The following is a 19177-nucleotide window of genomic DNA, read 5'->3' as shown; positions in this document are numbered from 1 at the left end:
AAGACCAGTAAGTCCTGTGAAGAAGCCATCTTGAGCAGAGCAGTGACTTTTGGCTGAGAAAGGACGCCATCCCAAGGTGATGACACAGGGAGGAAGCCAACAGAGTGAATACACTAACTTGGTCTCTTGTCAAGACCCTGTTGGCCTACCTCAACCGGAGGACAAAAGAGAACAAGAGAGCCCATGGTGTAGTTCACACGGATAGCATCCTGGGGCTCTGGGCTGAGTGGAGAAGCCTGGAGCATGGATCTGGAGGATCAGACAGAAGACATCTTGCACTGGGGCATTGTTGAGAAGGCAGAGCCTGAGAGCCAGAAAATGGGGAAGTTAGGTTGTGATGAGCAAGGTGACATAACCCAACATTAAGAATGCACATGAGGTCAGGCACGGCAGCTCACACATGGAATTTTAGCACCGTGTGAGGCCAAGGGAGGCAGATTGCTTGAGCTGAGGAGTTTGAGACCAGCCTGAGCAACATAGGGAGACCCTGTCTATACAAAAAATACAAATAATAATAATAATCACTGGGCGTGATGGCACATGCCTGTGTTTCCAATTACTTGAGAGGCTGAGGCAGGAGGATCACTTGAGCCCAGAAGACAGAGGTTGCAGTGAGCCAAGATGATGCCACTGCTCTTCAGCCTGGGTGACAGAGTGAGACCCTTTCTTGAAGCCCTGTGATCACTCACCCTCATTCCCTATAGTACTAATATAGATTTATGCATACATTAATCTATTCAGCATGTATTTGCTGAGCATCTAGCATATGTCCATCACTGGTCAAACATATAGTGGTAAACAAAGCAGACAAAATTCTCTGCCCTCAAGGAGCTTACATTCTGATGGGAAAAGTAGATAGTAAACAAATAAAGACAATATACTGACTGTCAGAAGATGATTAAGTGCTATGGATAAAAACAAAGCAGAAAAGGGAAAGAGGGAGTATCAGGGGTGGGGTTGCAAATGGAAATAGAGTAGAATGAAGGTGATATGTGAGCACAGATCTAAATGGAGTTGAGGGAGGACACCATTCTGATACCTGGGGGATGAGGATTCCAGGTAGAAGGAAGATCATGTATGAAGGCTATAAACCAGAGCATGCCTGGAGCATCTGAGCAGCAGCAAGGATGTGCATGCTGGGAACTGACTGGGATGAGATCAGAGAGGTAACAGGAGCCAGATCTGCAGATCCTGTGGTCTTTGAAGGTCTGTGTTCTGCATGATACAACAGCATATTCTGAAATCCTGGCTGTCCTATGTGAACATTGCTCTCCCATCTGTAAAATGGGGATAAGAGTCCTCATTTTGCTTATCTCCAGTGGTGTTTGTAAGGGTCCAGTGAAAAGATGGGTTATGGTATAGCTTTGAAAATCATTAAGTATAAGGCAAGATAATGTTTGTATTGCTTAGTAATTTTGCCTCAGGCCACCTGCTGCTGAGTAGAAAGGCTGCCCATGCCTTCATGAATGTGGCTGTGCTGGACCATTGCTTGACAGCGGGTTGTCATCTTTTCACACAGAAACTCATCTTCCTCCTCTCCTGGGCCTCCAACTCCCAGGCCTCATTTTTAAAACAGCAATTTCTCCCCACTGTGTTTCATGCCCCAAACCTCCTAAGTGGAATTACAGACCAGTAACTCACAGTAGCCTGTTATTTATCCTATATGCAATAAAGACTTTCTGTAGGTTATAGGAAATAAATGTGTTTTTTACTATCATCTGTAGTTCTTATTAAACTTATCCCCATGGTGAGGAAATATCTTTGTGAGACCAAGCAGTTTTATGTCCAAACAGCCAATGAGCTGATAATGGGTTTTATGTCTAGCTGTAACCAGCAGCATTGCAGGCAGCCCTTCTTTCATTGCAGTTATGAGATGCAGGTTTCTCAACCCCATAGCGTGTAAATACTTCTTGTTAATGTAGTGGTCCATGCTTTTAAATAGAGTATCTGGTGTCCCCATGCATGCCTATTGGCTGAAACACGAAATCTGAGATGCCTTATGGAGCTAAAGAAAGAAACCTGGACCAAAAATGAATGGTATGAGGTTATGAAATAAAGATGGAGGAGTGGAAAGAACTCTTTGCACTGGTAGAATCTTTAAGCCATGAGAATTTTAAAATTGTAGATACAGGAGTTACTCTGTTATCTCCTCTTGGCAGAGAAATGGAAGGAGAAAGGCAGCTAAAATTGCTTGCTAATTATTCAGACAGAAGCAACTTCTCATCCCAGGAAACTAAGACTTAGCATCTTTATCTGTGAAACAGGGATGATAATGCCATACTCCTAGAATTGTGATGCAAAGAAGTCAGCACAGTGCTGATGCCCCGTATGTGTTCAACAAAAAGAAAGCCCTGACTTTTAGTTCTAGTGTTATTCTTCCTTGCTAACTTCTTCCCTCATGTTGTTCCCTTCAGTATAGCATACAAGTGAAAATAACTAGCAGGCAATAATGTGGGGCCATGGTTTAGGTGAGAAGACAGGAAGTGAGATCCAAACAGAGATCAACAGCGAGTATGGTTGACACCATGGGAATCTCACACTTTTATCTGGTAGTACGGCATTGGTTTAGCTTGCAGACTAATTTCACAGAGTTATTTAAATGTAAATATACAAATTGGGTTTCTCTGCCATAGCTAGGAAAGGGAAGAAGGAAATGAATCTATGTTTTTTGGTTACTACCATGTGGCACCTACTTTTATACATTATCTTTACTATATTTCCAAAAGAATATAATTTCCATGAGAGCTGAAATTTTGGTCTGTTTTCATTTACCATCTGCCATGGTTTAGTTATTTGTCCCCTCCAAACTTCATGTTGAAATTTGATGCCCAGTGTTGGAGGTGGGGCCTAATGGAAGGTGTTTGAATGATGGGGGCAGATCCCTCATAAATAGAGTAATGCCCTCCCTCGGGGGTGAGTGAGTTTTTGCTCTAAAATTCCTTCAAGAGCTGGTTGTTGAAAAAGAGCCTGGCACTCCCCAGCCCCTTGCTTCCTCTTTCACCACGCCATCTCTGCACACATGGGCTTTCCCTCACCTACTGCCTGCCATGAGTGGAAGCAGCCTGAGACCACTAGATGCCCAATATTGAACCTTTCCACACATCAGAATTGTAAGCCAAATGAACCTTTTCTCTTTACAAATTATCCAGCCTCAGGCATTCCTTCATAGCAAAACAAAATAGAAAAAGAAAACTGGTACCAAGAGTGGGGTCTTGCTATAAAGATAGCTGAATATATGAAAGTGGCTTTAGAATTGGGTAATGGGAGATGTTTGGGTCATGGGGGTGGATCCTTCATGAATAGATTAAGCCTTTTTTGGGAAGTGAGTAAGTTCTTACTCTATTAGGTCCCATGAACGCTGGTTGTTTAAAAAACCCTGGCATCTCCCCACTTTCACTCTTGCTTTTTCTTTCACCATGAGACCTCTACAAGCTAGCACTTCTTTGCCTTCTGTAATGAGTGGAAGCAGCCTAAGGCCATGACCAAAAGCAGATGTTGGCACTATGTTTCTTGTGCAGACTGCAGAATTGTAAGCCTAATAAATCTCTTCTCTTCGACAAACAGAGAGCCAAATCATGAGTGAACTCCCATTCACAATCGCTACAAAGAGAATAAAATACCTGGGAATCCAACTTACAAGGGATGTGAAGGAACTCTTCAAGGAGAACTACAAACCACTGCTCAATGAAATAAAAGAGGACACGAACAAATGGAAGAACATTCCATGGGCTCATGGACAGGAAGAATCAATATCATGAAAATGGCCATGCTTCCCAAGGTAATTTATAGATTCAATGCCATCCCCATCAAGCTACCAACGACTTTCTTCACAGAACTGGAAAAAACTACTTTAAACTTCATATGGAACCAAAAGAGAGCCCACATGGCCAAGTCAATCCTAAGCCAAAAGAACAAAGCTGGAGGCATCACATTACCTGACTTCAAACTATACCACAAGGCTACAGTAACCAAAACAGATACATAGACCAGTGGAACAGAACAGAGGCCTCAGAAATAATGCCACACATCTACAACCCTCTGATCTTTAATAAACCTGACAAAAACAGGAAGTGGGGAAAGGATTCCCTATTTATAAATGGTGCTGGGAAAACTGGCTAGCCATATGTAGAAAGCTGAAACTGGATCCCTTCCTTACACCTTATACAAAAATTAATTCAAGATGGATTAAAGACTTAAATCTTAGACTTAAACCATTAAAACCCTAGAAGAAAACCTAGGCAATACCATTCAGGACATAGGCATGGGCAAGGACTTCATGACTAAAACACCAAAAGCAATGGCAACAAAACCCAAAATAGACAAATGGGATCTAATTAAACTAAAGAGCTTCTGCACGGCAGAAGAAACTACCATCAGAGTGAAAGGCAACCCACAGAATGGGAGAAAATTTTTGCAATCTACCCATCTGATACAAAGCTAATATCCAGAATCTACAAAAACTTAAACAAATTTACAAGAAAAAAACAAACAACCCCATCAAAAAGTGGACAAAGGATGTGAACAGACACTTCTCGAAAGAATACATCTATGCAGCCAACAGACACATTAAAAAATGCTCATCATCACTGGCCATCAGAGAAATGCAAATCAAAACCACAGTGAGATACCATCTCACGCCAGTTAGAATGACAATCATTTAAAAAGTCAGGAAACAACAGACACTGGAGAGGATGGGGAGAAATGGGAACACTTTTACACTGTTGGTGGGAGTGTAAATTGGTTCAACCATTGTGGAAGTCAATGTGGCAATTCCTCAAGGATCTAGAACTAGAATTACCATTTGACCCAGCAATCCCATTACTGGGTATATATCTAAAGGGTTATAAATCATGCTACTATAAAGACAGATGCACACATATGCTTATTGCGGCACTATTCGCAATAGCAAAGACTTGGAACCAACCCAAATGTCCATCAATAATAGACTGGATTAAGAAAATGTGGCACATATACACTATGGAATACTATGCAGCCATAAAAAAGGATAAGTTATGTCCTTTGCAGGGACATCGATGAAGCTAGAAGCCATCATTCTGAGCAAATTATCACAAGGACAGAAAACCAAACACCGCATGTTCTCACTCATAGGTGGGAATTGAACAATGAGATCACTTGGACACAGGGCAGGGAGCATCACACATCCGGGCCTGTCGGGGGATGAGGGAGAGGAGGAGAGATAGCATTAGGAGAAATACCTAATGTAAATGATGAGTTCATGGGTGCAGCAAACCAACATGGCACATGTATACATATGTATCAAACCTGCATTTTGTACACATGTACCCTAGAACTTAAAGTACATACGAAAAAAAAAAACTCTTCTAATTTTTTTTGATAAATTACCCAGACTCAAGTAGTCCTTTATAGCAACACAAAATGGAGTAAGACATCACAGTATTTCCCACACCTAGAACAACATGTAGCATGTAGTAGAGCATCAGTAATATTTGCTGAATGAACTATGGATACTTGGGAAAAGCTCAGCAAGGCAAAATCTATCAGCCATGTGCCACTGTTCAACTCATAAAAATAAAGCAATGCGATTAATTCTCTTATTCTACATAAATATTCATTAGATTAATGATTAATTCCTTCTCTTCATCACACTACCACATGTCTAGTCCAAAATCCCATCATATTTCACCTTTATTTCTGCTGTGACCTACACTTTGTTCTCCTCACCATAACTGAATACCTGTCTTACTGCAGAGCCAGAAAGAATTCAAAAAGAAATATAATAATATTACCCTCCTGTTTAATATTTTCCAATAGCTCCATGCTCTTTGAATATAGTACCAAACTCTTATAGGCTCACAAGAGCCTGCTGTATCTGGCCCGATAAATTTCAGCCTCATTGCTTTTTCTTTGTGTTCTGGACTGAGTTGCTTTCAGATGCTCAACTGATCTATGTTCTCTTTTAACTCAGGGCCTTTGCACATGCTGTTCTGTTTGCCTAGAATACTGCCTTATACACCCTCTACCCTTCTCCATACAACTCTCTATCTAGATGATCTCTACTCATTGTTATGGTCTCCATTTAATATCACTTCTTTAGGGTACCCTGCCTGAGACTCCATAAGATTCCCAACTTCATGCCTTCATGGTGTCCTGTATGCCCCCTTTTCAAACACTTTTCTTTCCCTACCAGGCTAAAAGCCCCATGAAAGGAGAGGTGGATTCTATTTTATTCACTGCTCTGTGTGTGTGTGTGTGTGTGTGTGTGTGTGTGTGTGTGCGCGCGCACATGAGTATGGCAGGCATATAATATGTGCTCAATAAGTATCTATTGAATAAATGGTGATCATGTAATACTAATACCCTGCAATGTGAGGTATCATTTCTATTTTTCAGATAAGAAAACTAAAATCTAAAAAGACTAAATTTCAAACTCAAGGTCATATAGCAAATAGCATAGTTAAGAGTCAAATCTAAGTCTGGATCCAAAATCTCTTTCTTCTTTTCCAAAATAATTTTTCTCCAGCTCATCAAATACTCTACTTACTAGAAGGTCACAACCTATGTCATATAGTTGGTTCTAATTTGGAAAGAATTATAATTTACCAGACACAATCAATTCCTTCTCCAGTGATGCAGAAGGCCCCACAGAAGCTTTCAATGTGGTCGCTGGATGACTCTGAGCATAATTATTATAGGAAAGAAGTGCAAAAATAGTTCAGGTTAAGATACGTTTGTCAGCTTGCTCCTTTCCGCCCGTGGATGCCACCAATGCAGCATCGTTAAAGTCTCTCTTCTCCCTGCCATCATATCTAAGTCAGAGTCTCCTAAAGAGCCGGAACAGCGGAGGAAGCTCTTCATTGGAGGGTTGAGCTTTGAAACAACTGATGAGAGCCTGAGGAGCCATTTTGAGCAATGGGGAACGCTCACGGACTGTGTGGTAATGAGAGATCCAAACACCAAGCGCTCCAGGGGCTTTGGGTTTGTCACATATGCCACTGTGCAGGAGGTGGATGCAGTCATGAATGCCAGGCCACACAAGGTGGATGGAAGAGCTGTGGAAACAAAGAGAGCTGTCTCAGGAGAAGATTCTCAAAGACCAGGTGGCCATTTAACTGTGAAAAAGGTATTTGTTGGTGGCATTAAAGAAGACACTGAAGAACATCACCTAATAGATTATTTTGAACAGTTTGGAAAAATGGAAGTGATTGAAATCATGACTGACCGAGGCAGTGGCAAGAAAAGGGGCTTTGCCTTTGTAACCTTTGACAACCATGACTCCATGGATAAGATTGTCATTCAGAAATACCATACTGTGAATGGCCACAACTGTGAAGTTAGGAAAGCTCTGTCAAACCAAGAGATGGCTAGCGCTTCCTCCAGCCAAAGAGGCCAAAGAAGTTCTGGAAACTTTGGTGGTGGTCATGGAGGTGGTTTTGGTGGGAATGACAATTCTGGTCATGGAGGAAACTTTAGTGGTCATGGTGGCTTTGGTGGCAGCCATGGTGGTGGTGGATATGGTGGCAATGGGGATGGTTATAATGGGTTTGGTAATGATGGTGGTTATGGGGGAGGCAGCACTGGTTACTCTGGACGAAGCAGAGGCTATGGATGTGGTGGACAGGGTTATGGAAACCAGGGCAGTGGCTATGGCGGGAGTGGCAGCTATGACAGCTTTAACCAACGGAGGCAGAGGTGGCTTTGGCGGTGGTAGTGGAAGCAATTTTGGAGGTGGCAGAAGCTACAGTGATTTGGGTAATTACAATAGTCAGTTTTCAAATTTTGGACCCATGAAGGGAGGAAATTTTGGAGGCAGAAGCTCTGGCCCCTATGGCGGTGGAGGCCAATACTTTGCCAAACCACAAAACCAAGGTGGCTATGGCGGTTCCAGTAGCAGCAGTAGCTATGGCAGTGTCAGAAGATTTTAATTGGGAGACAAAGCTTAGCAGGAGAGGAGAGCCAGAGAAGTGACATGGAAGCTACAGGTTACAACAGATTTGTGAACTCAGCCAAGCACAGCGGTGGCAGGGCCTAGCTGCTACAAAGAAGACATGTTTTAGGCAAATAATCATGTGTATGGGCAAAAAAACTCGAGGACTATATTTGTGACTAATTGTATAACAGGTTATTTTAGTTTCTGTTCTGTGGAAAGTGTAAAGCATTCCAACAAAGGGTTTTAATGTAGATTGTTTTTTGCACCCATGCTGCTGATTGCTAAATGTAATAGTCTGATCGTGATGCTGAACAAATGCCTTTAAAAAAATAGTTCAGGTTATTTATGTTTCCTTTTTCCTTAGATGCCAGATAAACAGTTGTTGACTGGAATTTCAACTGAGGCAGAGAGATGACCTAGTTAAGTTCCTGGCCTGAAAGAGTGTCAGTAGAAGAGCCCATATTTCTCACATGTATGGAATTGCATGAAGATCTTTCATTTATTCTGCTCTGCTGTGATTCAATGTGATTACTTTGACTAGTGAATTGAAGGTGGCTCTTTAACTATAAACAAGCGAATGGGTTAAAAAAAATCAAAATTAATATCTATGCTTTAAATGAGAGGAGTGAAGGGGCTATGATAAAGGTTAGTAGGACACACGGGCTTGTGACTTCATTGTACCCACACCCCTCATTTGTGGGAGGCCACTCACCTGTACATCCACCAGAGGGCAGCAGCAGCAGCAAAGGCCCACCTCCCCTGTGCCACACTTCACGCCACACTGTCCAACCATACGTGGCTATTGGGCACTTGAAATGTGGCCAGTGCCACTTGTTGAAATGATAACAGTTTGGATATATTGGATTAAAGAAAATATATTATTGAAATTCATTTCACCTGTTTATTTTTACTTAAACGTGGCTAAGTAGCAAATTTAAGGTGACAAATGTGGCTTGCATTCATAGCCCATGCTATATTTCTTTTGGGTGAAACTGCTTGACACAATCCATGGCATAATAAACAGAATTTCCAAAATAACTAAAGTTTGAATCTCATTTTCAGGCTATGTATATATTACACAAATATCATGTCATGATAAGAATTTGGAAGGATCTTAGAGCTTGTCCTTATTTTACAGCTAAAGAAACTGAGGCTCAAAGAGATGAAGCAACTTTGCCCAAGATCAGACCACCAGTAAGTGGCAGAGCTGGACTTTGGACTTCAGTTTCAAACAAAATCAGTTCTTCTCCACTCAGCAAGTGGCCCAGAAATTATAGGTGTCCATGGACTTAGAGTGTACCTCTGAGAGCTCCCATCCCTCTATCCCCAGCACCAGTGGCTGGCACATGGCAGGAACTCTGTTCTACAGCATCCAGTCTGTGTGAGATGCTTTGTTTACTGCACCACACAAAGAATACAAAGACAAGTGCTGCTCAGGCTCTGTTCTCTGGAAGCTCATGGCGTAGTAGAGAAGATACCAGATGGACAGTAACCAATTAAAATCATAAAACAAGTTCTAGCAAAGTACCTTAAAACTAATATGGAAATGTGTTCAACTTCATTAGGAATTTAAAAAATGCAAATAAAAATAAGGATGTGACGTACTTTACTCACATCCTTCCTAGTTTCAGAGGGCCTTAAAGTAGTTCATAATACTACCTTCAAAAAAAAAATCAACAGAAAATAAAATCAACAAAAGAAAAGAAGTTCTTCTTTCTGTAAACGTGTTCTGTGGGAGGGACAAGATATCACCCAAGAAAATGAGTTAGATGATATGAACATTTTAATTGCCATGATGTCCTTTGCATCAGTTTGCTTAGCTTTGAGAAAAGAAGTTAGTTACATCCAATTGGATATTTGATGTACACTAGGAAGAATATTTATCTTTATTTAGTTTAAGAAAATTCAAAATTCCCAGGCTTTTCTTGAGTGTCAAAATGGAAAACTTACTTAACTGAAGAAACCAAAACTTATTCTGTCTCCTGGTATCTACCACAGGACTTGACATATAACATGGACTCAACTCAATAAAGCCTTGCTGAATACAGGAAGGTACCTGCATTTATTCTGTGCCGGTTATGTGCCCATGTACCTTAACAGGCCTGTTTCGATAAGTAAGGTCATTTAATAACCTTAATACCCTGAAAATTTTAGTCTCCATTTTCAGATAAATAACAGAAGCTCCAAAAAAAAAAAAATTGATTATCTTGCCCAAATCCCTAATTACCAGGGAGCAGAGCTGCAATTTGGACCCATAATGTATTTTGTTCCAAAGCTTGCATCTTTATGCTGTGTGAAGGGATAGGAGAATAAAGGGAAAAAAGAGAAGGAACAAAAGGGAAAAAGAAAAAAGAGAGAAAAAGGGAGAGAGAGGAGGCAAGAGAAGGATGGAGATAAAAACAAAGATGCAAGGGAAGAAAGGGGTGAGTGAGTATGGAATTCTACCTCTTTCAGCACATAGTCTAAAAATAAAGATAAAGAGAAGGGTCAAAGCTTTCGTGGAAAAAAATATTCCTGGCAATTTGGAGAGACAGTTTTTAAAACGACAGGTTAGGAATTCATCTACTGTCGAAGGCTTGGCTCTCAGAAGTTCCCCCAGGATGGTTTCTTCTCTTGCCACCTCATTATCGCCGGGAACAATCTGCATGGCCAGTAATGAGAGGATCTTAATGCCGGCAGTCTCAGGGGTGGGTAATGGCTCTGCTCGCGGAGTTGGGGTCACAGGTTCAGGCCTGGATGCTGTGGAGAGAGCTGCGCGGAGCTACAGACCGTCCCCCTGGACTGGCAGTCCATTAGCCCTTACCCCCTCAGCATGGCAGTAATGAGTAGGTGAGGCCCACTCCACAGCCCCTGCCAGCAGGCCCGTCAGAGTGTGGGTGTGGCCTCCTAGTGCCAAGTGCTTCCCGCTGCCAGCCCTGACCAACCTGCTATCCTTGCAGTGCTGTAGACCAGCCCGCAGGATAGGGTTTGTCAGGATTCGGGATACTCTCAAATTCTGCTCCTAACAACAATGCAATTAACTAGGGAGCCAGATAATTTAAGCTTTATATTCATAAACTATAATATTTATATAGATTCCAATTGTATGTTTTCATCTGTAAGCCCATTCTGTATAGTAGAAAAAAACAGATTTTCTAGTCAGAGTTCTAATCCTAGCATCCCTCTATTAGCTATGTGACCTTGGGCATATTAGCTCATTTCTATGAATCTTGATTTTCTCACGTCATGAGGAATATTAATAATACCAGCCTTATTGGTTTGTTCAGATTATTATTATAAATTTGTTATTAATAACTAACATTATCTAACATTGAGTACTGTGTGTTGGATTCTGTGATAAGTGCTTTTATACATATGATTCTGAATCCTCTGAACTCTACATGTAAATACTACTCTTATCTCTAATTGGCAGATGTAGAAACAGGGTAAGACTAAGTTTGTACGTGTCAGAACTGGGATCTGAAGTCTGGTCTCCCTGACAAACTTTGTAACCTTAACCACTATGCTATACTGAAATTATGAATTTAACACCCAGAGTAAAAGCCTGATATGCAGTACATTGTCAATAATTATATTAGTTGTTTCTCCTCTCCTTTTCTCTTTGTCTAATATAACAGGAGACACTCAGAAAACAGAAATCTGTCTAGGTATTTGAAACAGGGAAGATTCAATACAGGAGATGGTTGCATACAAGATGGAAGAGTTAAGAAGTGAAAAGAGGATATTGAGACAAGGTAGAGAGCAGCAATAGGAGGAAGCCACTGTAACCCCCAGGCTAGAGGAATAGGGGAAAAAGGTGGTACCACCAAATCCCAGAGACATAGTCACCTTCAGAAGCTAGAAGCACAGAGGAGCCCTGGAGTAGATGCTACCATTTCTGGAGATGCAATCCCAAACCAGGAAAGCCAAGGGTAAAAATACCCCATCCCTCTTCCCTCCTTCTGGTCTCCAATTTCGCACAGCCTCAAATGAGTAATACATACTCAGAAACTCAAAAAGAAGGAAGCTAAGGAAATGTTTCCCGCAAATTTTTCAAAGACAGACAGAAGGGATCTGAGATTAAATATACAGGTAGTTGACACATCTGCAATGTTATAAAGTAGGTAAGTTGTGGTGAGCACAGTGGCTCACGCCTGTAATCCCAGCACTTTGGGAAGCTGAGACGGGCGGATCACGAGGTCAAGAGTTCAAGGCCAGCCTGGCCAACATGGTGAAACCCCATCTCTACTAAGCATACAAAAATTAGCCAGGTGTAGTGGCATGTGCCTATAATCCCAGCTACTCGGGAGGCTGAGGTAGGAGAATCGCTTGAACTTGGGAGGCGGAGGTTGCAGTGAGCCAAGATCGTGCCACTGCACTTAAGCCCGGGCGACAGAGCAAGACTCTGTCTTTAAAAAAAGAAAAGGTGGGTTGTTATTGTCCTCTCTGTTTGACTCTGTCAAGTATTCATTTCATGGCACAATAGTGATCTCATTTTATAGATGAGAAAAGACCAGACATTAACTACTACTCCCAGAGCCCCAAAGAGGAAGTGAGTATTACTTTTGTGAGATTCACAGAAGGCTTTAGAGTAGGAGTGACTGTGAGGACATCATGGGTCATGGGTGAAGAGAGTTTTGTCAGATGGATCAGATTGAAAAAGCACTGCAAGCAGTGGAAATAGAAGAGGTAAAGGTATCAATCCATATATTGAAGGGTTTGGGCTATACTGTCTTTGAAGTTTCTCCAACTCCAACTTTTTTAAAACTTGAAATTCTGCTAGAAGTGAAAGAAATATATTATCCAAATTGTTTTTTATGGTACCTAAAGGCATTCGTTTTCTAATATGAAATTATATCACTTGACCCGTTTACGTAGGTTCTGTGATGTACCTTTCATGTTGATAAAGAAATTAGTACATAGATAGAGCTAATGTCACTAACAAGATCGGCTCAAAAGGGACAGAGAATTTTGGTCTCTTATCTGCCTTCTTACTACCTTGTGTTAGCAGTTTGGAAAGAGGAGCACAACGGCTATACATTAATATTTTGGTGATTCATTCCTTCTGGAATATATTGTCAGGACATTTGATCTGCATGTATTTCCTTTATACACTCCTTTGTACTAAACTTGATGGATAAACTTTTCTACTGATGTACACACCACATTTCAGCTGTTAGCATGCAACACGTTTGCTCTTAGAATCTTTACCTCTAGCTTCTCCTGGTTCCAATCCATCACCGCACAGTGTAGTAAGTAGACTGCTCATTTTGAAATGCAAATCTGATTGTTATAATGCCTCCCCCAAGCCTCACTTAAAATCTGTCTGTGGTGTCCCTTGCCTTCAAGATAAATCTAAGCTCCTCTAATACCTTTGCTCCTTCCTAAGTCTCTCAGTACTCCCTGCCTTAAACTCTGAGTTTCAGATTTGTTGAAGTACTGACTATGCTATCTTATACTTCCATGTGAATAGTCTTTGCACATGCTGTTCCCCCTAGAGTATCCTTTCCCAACTTCTGTCCCCAGCAATATCTATTTCTTCCTAAGGGGATTTCACCCTGCCCCCACCTCCCTCCTTTTCCTTTGTGTTTTCAATGCGCCATGAACATATTGCCAGTATGGAACTATCGCTCAGTATGTGTAGTTTTGGGTGTGTACAACCTGCTTGAAAGGCTGGCATGTAGTAGAAACTTAATAACTGGCAGCTCTGGGGGTTTGTTGTTGTTACTTTTATTCATTGCTATGTTCCTAGTGTCTAACAGCATCTGATACACAGTAGATATCAAATAAAGGTTTGTTGAATATCCTAAGAGTTGGAGGTTCAAATAGAGAAGTAAAACTAAACAGTTTTAAAGCCTCTATTTATTAAATGTGGTACCATTAAAAGATTGTCTTTACATCATACCTGCTTCAGAAGGTCCAGTGGGAACTTGCTTCCACAGATATGAAATCCAGTCGTGGTTTTGTCAGAAGTAAGTAGACATTAAATAAGCCAGATCCTCTTTGTGCATGGCTATGTGCTTTTATTCATTTCCTTTGCTCTTTAACCCAACAGCCAGCCACCTGAGACAGGGCTCTAGCTTATTAGGCAAAATTATTCCCAGAATGGAGCTGACCTGGCCAGAAACGTTTGATAAGGAAGAGACTTGGCAGATAAGGATGGATATTTGTGGCTTCTACTATTTATGAATCATCCAAAGTCCAAACCATGCAGACACTTAAACTGGGAGGTTAGTGTGGGGGACAAGCCCTTTCTTAGTAGATATGCATGGCCTATCACCCAGCAATCAGGGATTGGCACTATTTTGTGGCTCTGACTCTGGGAGTGGCTAGTTGATCAAAGCATTCTTTCTCAGCCAGCCCTGATGCAGCCTCCTAATCCTTCCTAGTTTAGAGCACACAGGAAGCCAATGCCAATTCTAGCTTGCTAAAGGAATATGAGCTGCCAAGCCCAAGGCATTGTCAAGGAGGCCCTTCCTTGAGGGTGGTGTGGGGTAGTGTTTAAGGACCTGCACTCTGCAGCCAGACTGACATGGAATCTCCACTGTATACTCTTGACACTTGTTAGCTGTATGAGCTTAGGCAGGTTACTCTACCCCACAATGTTCTAGGTTCTGCAACTGTAACACAGGGATGGTAATAAGAGGATCCTGGGTGCCAGGGTCTTTAAATGAGAGTATATAGGCATTAATGCTCAGAGTTGTGACTGAAACACAATACACACTGTGTAAGTCTGGCTCTTATGAGACAGCCCACAATCATATGCTGAAGGCCTAGTATATTCCAAGTGTTTTTCTAGATGCTATGTACAGAAACATAGAGATGAAAAGATGTGGCTCCAGCATTCATAATCTCAGCCTAGAAGAGATTAGAGACAAGTAAGCCAATCATTGCGATATAGCGCAATAATCTGGCAACTGTAATTTGCAGGCTTGCATAAGATTATGTGAGAGCTCAGAGGGCCTGGGTTCCTGGGTCTGCTCAATAGGAAGACATTAAAGGCTTCACAAATGAGGAGACACTGGAACTAACTCTTAAGGAGGAGCGGGGTTTGGAAAACAGATTAGTAGGAGAGTATATTTCAGATAGGCAGCAATGCACTTGCCAAGATGCAGAGCTAGAGACCAGTGTGGTGTTTAGGGAATTGTAATGTATCCAGGGGGTGATGCATAGGTCTGATGAAGCAGGAACAGGTGAGGTTGAGGAATTCGGCAAGAGCCAATCCCTGGGGTCCCAGATGCAACTTTTAGGAGGTTGGACATAATTCTGTAGTTAATTAGGACTCTCTGACAGTTGTGAGATTCAGGAAAAGAAGAGAGAATTGAGGTGGATGCCTTTTGTTGCATGTTGTGCTGTTATGTTTATTTTGAAGAGAAAAAATAGGAATACATCAGAAACTAAGCTTTCATGAGATCAACATTAGACTTCAGTTTCTGGACATTCAAATATAATAGTATAAGCTAATTCTATTTAGACATGTGGTATATTTTTAACTCTATGATTCCTCTGTCCAATGTTCTCAATCCACAGGAAACTCATTTAGCCTGAAGATTCTGAACCAATTACACAGTTTTATAAGGTCAAAATAAAAGTTGGGAGTCATTTTATTTTTATCTGTACTGGTAGAAATTACAGAATCAAACTGCTTTAATGAGAAAAAACACTAGGATGGGAAAAGTGAAAATAGAAGTGTCAGCACCATCAGAGATTTCTGCTGCGTCTTGGATGCCGGCAGATGAGACCAGGGTTGGGCTGTGAAGTCCTTTGACAACCCCGTCTATATCCCTGAACAAGTTGCCAGGGCTTCAAGAGGGATAGACATGAAACACAACATCCTTCCACTCTTATTAAGATTTAATCATGCTTTCAACAGGATTGCAATGTTATTAAATTAGATTTTTTTTCTTCCTTAAAAAGGGATTTAACTTTTGCTTTCCTGACATCATAATCAACATGGAACAGATGCAAAGGGGAATTAGGTGACCACTGGTAATATGGACCTATACTTAACATGTAGCATGTGAAGTTATTAAAATGGAAATTTATTCCCTTTATTACTATCGTGCCCTATCAATTAATTTGGTTGGAGATGCTTATGAATATGGAATCATTCCTCCCTGCTGCCCACCCCTTATTCTATGTGTGTGGAAAGCACTGGTGAAGCAATAGGTAAAATTTTATATATTTTTTGCTAGTTTTGCTAGCACTGTTTCTCTTCGCTTCCTAACAATAATGGATTAATATTGATAACTAATAGTCATTGAAATTTTCCCATGTGCCAAGCACTTTTGTAAGCACTTCATATTTATTGTTTTATTCAATCTCGACAATAAATTATTAAGATGGGTACTTTTATTATCCCTGTAGAAAGAAGAGAAATATGGGACAGAAAAAGGTGAGGAAATCTTTTCTGGGTGGCCCAGGCATTCTGACCGCTGTACTCTTCACTACTGGGCCACACTGCCTCTTACTGGCTCCAGGTGCAAGGACTTGGGGAGAGGCCAGAGTCTCAGATGTCAAACTCCTATAGGCTGAAAAAGAGTGTGGCAGACCTGGGATGGAACAGAAGGCTCTGAGAGGGGGGCAAGTATTTTAAAATATAGGTTTTGTTATTATTTTGGCATGGCAAGGCGAACAGATCAGGAGATGACTCCCATTGAAAAGATAGCTTGTTACACTCACAGATCCCAAGACAAGGCGCCATACCTTGTGGGGGCTGCACACTCAAGGCACCAGGATTGCTCAGGAAGTAGAGGGAAGGCGGGACTCTGAGCAAGATACTTCATTGTGGTGTCTGTGGGAAGGAACAAGTGAGGCAGTTTGGCTGGTTTAGATTGTTTAGCAGGCTCTGGGGAATACAGCCTGTCCCCATTGTCTGGTTCCTGGCTCAGGTGATAGGGGCAGGTGGATAAATGGGCTAGAGTAGATAAAGGAGGTGGTTGGGGATATAGATTCTGGAGAGATTGGTTAGCATTTGAAAGGTGAGCTCCTGAGAGAGTTTTACTATCTCTAGGAATTAGCTAAGCCCGGGAACTGAGTAGCAGTCTGCAGTATCCACAAGGCCCCAGATGTCAAAGCATCAGAAATACAGAAACTGAAGAGACATAGTTAACAGAGTTGGGGCTTAGTTGGGTTGGTGTGGGGGGGCAGTGTGGGCTGTGGAGGCTCCCTAGGGAAGGCAAGGAGGATGGGATGGCCAGTAAGAAATTAAGACCCGAATGTTCATATGATGGTCTCCATTGCAGGGTGGGGAATTGGAGACACTGAAATTAAGCTTTGAAGTAAGTATCTTTGGTTTTTCGATATTATTCATAGCATATATTTAACTTTCTACATGTATTAAGCTTTGCGGGGAAGGGTGTTATGACTTATCATTGCAGCTGGCATTGCTTCCTTGGGAGTAGGGACCTTCCTTTGTGTTAATCAACCTTGCACTACCCTGAAGATCCAATGTGAGGCTTGCTCTCCCAGAATGGAAGGGCTCTGTTTCACGTGCAGTTTTTAAATCCTGGCCCCAGTAACACCCCATCAGGACAGTTCTCTCTTTAAGTGGCAGTTGCATGGTGTGGATTTGGTAAAAAAAAAAAAAAAGGAGCTTAATAAACCCAGGTGAGAGAAAGCGCTGGTGAAGAACCACGGTCATGGCTGAGTGCTCAGTTGGTAACCTCTGATTCACAAGTGGTTCCTTTTCTCTTTCCTTTCAAAAAGGCAAGAGAAATTATGAGACTTGAACCAAGATAGTACTACAGGTTTGTTTTCTAATCAAGTACCTAGATAACAAGGTGATCTGTACGTGGTGTGGAGGCTGTTTAGTCGCCAATCCAGAACCAAAGAGTCAAGCTGAATACCTTCCACTCTTCCATCCCCACATCCAATCCATTATCAAGTTTTCTCCTTTCCAACCAAAATGTGTCCTGGAATGCCCATACTCAACTCCCTCCACCAAAGTCTGGGAAGCCACATCAATTGTCTCCTATACTTTTACAGGAATCTTTTCATGGGTCTCCTCAGTTTGGTTTTTGCCCCCTCTAATTCATTTTCCATAAGAGGGCCATATATTCATTTTAAAATGTAAACGATATCAAGTCAGTCTTCTGCTTAATGGTTTTTTATAGTGTATTAGTTAGGGTAGGCTAACTACTGTAGCAAAGGGACCCCAAAATTTATAATGGCTCATACACAATGGTTATGACTTGAATTAGTGAGTAGATCAACAGGGCTGCCTCTCACTAAGGAGTCATTCAGGGCCATTAACACCTAGTTTAAAAACCATCCCAAGTCAGATTTCCCGGAAGCCGACCCTGAAACTGAGACTGATATGAACGTGATCTATTAGGAAGCTTTCCCAGGAAAAACTGCACAGAAGTACAGAGTGGGGTGAGGAAAGGAAGGAGGGTAAGCAAGGGTATGGTACTAACCAAAGCCCCACAGAGGTAACTTTAGCCTAATCCCATAAGGCAGCACTCCCCAACGTTTTTTGACACCAGGGGCTGGTTTTGTGGAAGACAGTATTTCCATGGAGCAGGGTGGGGATGAAAGTGTTCCACCTCAGATCAATCTCAATCAGGCATCAGATTCTTGTAAGGAGCATGTAGCCTAGATTCCTCACATGCACAGTTCACAATGGAGTTCCCACTCCTGTAAGAATCGAATTCCACTGCTGATCTAACAGGAGGCAGAGCTCAGGTGGTAATGCTCAGCTGCCACTCATCTCCTGCTGTGCAGCCCAGTTCCTAACTGGCCACAGACTAGTATCCATCCACAGTCTGGGGGTTGGGGACCCCTGCCATAAGGGAAGATCTGGAGACAGCATAGACCCCACATCAGAGCTATCCTCATCAGAAAAAGGGAATAAGAACATTTAAGCTCACGCCTGCCATGCATTGGTTAAGGTCTGCTTCTAAGGAGAAATACCTTCCTAGGTAGCAATCTGTGTGTGCAGGCAAAGGGGGTTCTGACACCCTGAGGGCATTCCGATGATAAGGGGATGCAGGCGCTAGCCTTTAGGGGAGAGAGAACACCTGGAGTCAGTATGCAGGAAAATGATAGAGGTCTAAGGGAAGATGGGAGGAGTACTGACAGCAACAGCTACACAAAGGCATCCTAGGGTCTTCATTCTAGTGGGAAGGAGCAGGCAAGGGAAGCTTAAATGGGCCATGCTCAGAATCATATTCCATTGACTAGAAGTCAACTAATAATTCATCCCTTAACCAATGCAAGGCAGGCACATGGCCATATACAACTGCAAGAGAAGTTGGGAAATGTAGTCCATCTGTGTATCTCGGGAGA

At 41.9% G+C, this 19177-nt stretch overlaps 1 protein-coding gene and 1 pseudogene across 7 annotated transcripts in view; both read left to right on the top strand.

The window, feature by feature from the left end:
- DAB1 (DAB adaptor protein 1) overlaps positions 1-19177 on the top strand; it is a 1241370-nt gene that overhangs the window by 190426 nt on the left and 1031767 nt on the right. The window lies entirely within an intron of this gene.
- Positions 5316-12097, top strand: LOC116269478 (annotated as a pseudogene). The gene has a single exon (XR_004177054.1). The product of XR_004177054.1 is annotated as a heterogeneous nuclear ribonucleoprotein A1 pseudogene (transcript).

This window comes from Papio anubis, chromosome 1, assembly GCF_008728515.1.
Source record: "Papio anubis isolate 15944 chromosome 1, Panubis1.0, whole genome shotgun sequence".
Taxonomy (NCBI): Eukaryota; Metazoa; Chordata; class Mammalia; order Primates; family Cercopithecidae; genus Papio; species Papio anubis.
Note: the sequence above shows the minus strand (reverse complement) of the source record. Positions and strands in the feature narration are given on the sequence as shown.